This window comes from Macrobrachium rosenbergii, chromosome 18 (assembly GCF_040412425.1).
Source record: "Macrobrachium rosenbergii isolate ZJJX-2024 chromosome 18, ASM4041242v1, whole genome shotgun sequence".
Lineage (NCBI taxonomy): Eukaryota > Metazoa > Arthropoda > Malacostraca > Decapoda > Palaemonidae > Macrobrachium > Macrobrachium rosenbergii.
This window is the reverse complement of record NC_089758.1, coordinates 21,501,734-21,504,233: the sequence shown is the minus strand read 5'-3', so window position 1 is coordinate 21,504,233 and position 2,500 is coordinate 21,501,734. Positions and strand designations below refer to the sequence as shown.

Here is a 2,500-nt window from a genome sequence, read left to right as displayed (position 1 = left end):
TAGCTCTCTCTCTCTCTCTCTCTCTCTCTCTCTCTCTCTCTCTCTCTCTCTCTCTCTCTCTCTCTCTCATTTTCTATTTTATTAATTTAAGACTAATACTAAGCCGGCCGCTTTATAACTATTTTACTTATACATTTTATATCCGCGCTCCAACTAGCTTGCTCTCTCTCTCTCTCTCTCTCTCTCTCTCTCTCTCTCTCTCTCTCTCTCTCTCTCTGTGATCAATATTTCTTCGTAATTTGCTGATTAAGAAAAAACTTCATGTAGCGATATACGTTTTTGGAGGGAAGGAAGGTTAATGTAAGTCTTGCAATTGTTGGACGTATATTACTCAAATTGTATTATGAATTACTCAAGCGATAGTCTTTAACCATTATTGACTGTGATGTTCTGAACTGGGTCATGTTGAATCTTCATGTCGTGTTCCACATACAATATTTCTGTTTTCCCAACGAAAAAAGATCCACAATTCTTTACCTTTCTTCTCTTTTTTTTTCACCTTGTTATTTAAAAATACTATATGTGTGTGAATGATTTTTAGTATATAGTTTTTTGCCATTTTCATGTTTCTTGTAGTGTTCAGAAATATCTTTTCTTTAGGTTTTTAATTCAAATTTAGGTTATTCCCGAGGGTGTCAAGATGTCCTTGTCGTTGTTATGTAATAAAAATCAGGATGTACAACTAAGTTCATGGCCAAGTATTAAGATTTGATAATTAACAATACTAAAAAACAATACTCGGGACATCTGTATAATTTTGTTGTTGTGGGGTTATATGGTTGATCCAAAATGTATAAGACTAATTAGGTGATCATACAGTCTTCTATATTAGCAGAAATTAAGCCAAAAGAGGAATTAAAATTTTAATTAAAATTATATGATAATATATTTGTTTCACAATTGAAAATGATCGGTTTTACAAGTCCACTATAAAGCAGTGTAAAGCATCACCAAGTAAATGCTTTTCAAAGTCAGGGGCGTAGCTCAAGCTGTGATGGCAATCAAAGCTTACGGGAAAATTATTTCAAATTAAACAAGTAAAAATTGCGCCAAAGAGTCTTCGGCGCAATCGAGTTTTCTGTACAGCCGCTACAGCGCATAATCAAGGCCACCGAAAATGCATCTACCTTTCGATGGTCTCGGTATAATGCTGTATGAACCGCAGCCCATGAAACTTTAACCACGGCCGGTGGTGGCATATCCTATATCGTTGCCAGAAGCACGATTATGGCTAAATTTAGCCTTAAATAAAGTTAAAACTACTGAGTCTAGAGGGCCGCAACTTGGTATGTTTGATGATTGGAGGGTGGATGATCAACACTCCAATTTGCAGCCCTCTAGCCTCAGCAGTTTTTAAGATCTGAGGCGGACAGAAAAGTGAGGACAAAAAAGTACGGACAGAAAAGTGTGGACAGAAAAAGTGCGGACAGAAAAAAGTGCAGACTGAATAAAGTGCGGAGGGAAAAAAAGCCGGGACAACAGTTTTCTTTTACAGAAGAATAAAAAAGTGATTCTTATAAACCGTTGACAAATAGAAAACTCTAAACAACAAAATTATGTTACGAGGGTTCTCTGGCTAACAATAATTTGCTTGAGTGAAATACGTCTCACAAACCAAAATTATACATCAGGTCTTGTGGGCAAACGGCCAAAGAGTCACCTCTCGCAAAATTCTTTTCAAAATCAGGAATTGTTCTTGGGATCCTGTGACATAAAAAAAAAAAAAAAAAAAGCTCTCCTTGGGTATGTCCCTAAAAGTAAAAAAAATAAAAAAATAAAAACTTGCCTTGGGTATTTCACTGTGAAATAGAAAATAATAATACTTTCTCTGGGTATTTCACAGTAAAAGTAAGAAAAAAAATCGAAAATTCTCCCTAGGTATTTCACTGTAAAAGTTAACGAGAAATAAAAATCTGACCTTTGGTATTTCACTGTAAAAATAAATAATAAATAGAAAACTTTCTTCAGGTATTTCATTGTAAATGTTGAAATAATTGGAAAGTTATCCTTGGGGCTTTCGCTGTAAAAGTTGAAAAAAAGCTCTCATTGGGCACTTCACTGTAAAAGTAAAAGAAAAATAAAAACTATCCTTGGGCATTTAATTGTAAAGTTAAAGAATGAAAAACTCTCCAAAAGTTAAAGGAAAATTAAAAACTCTACTTGGGCATTTCACTGTAAAAGTTAGCAAAAAATCAAAAACTCTCCTTGGGCATTTCACTGTAAAAGTAAAAAAAAAATCACCACAAAAGTAAAAAAAAAATAAAAAAAAACTTCCTTAGGTATTTCACTGTAAAAGTTAGCCAAAAAATGAAAAATCTCCTTGGGTGTCTGACTGTGAAGGTAAAATTATTTTTAAAATTCCCCTTGCACATTTCACTGTAAAAGTCAACGAAAAAAAATCTCTCCTTGAGTATTTAACGGTAAAAGTTAACCAAAAATTCAAAACTCCTTGGGCATTTCACTGTAAAAGTAAAAAAAAAAAATAAAAAAAAACTCTCCT

General features: G+C 33.6%; 1 long non-coding RNA gene across 1 annotated transcript in view; it reads right to left on the bottom strand.

Moving 5' to 3' along the window:
• LOC136847978 (uncharacterized) overlaps positions 1-2,500 on the bottom strand; it is a 257,011-nt gene that overhangs the window by 61,896 nt on the left and 192,615 nt on the right. The window lies entirely within an intron of this gene.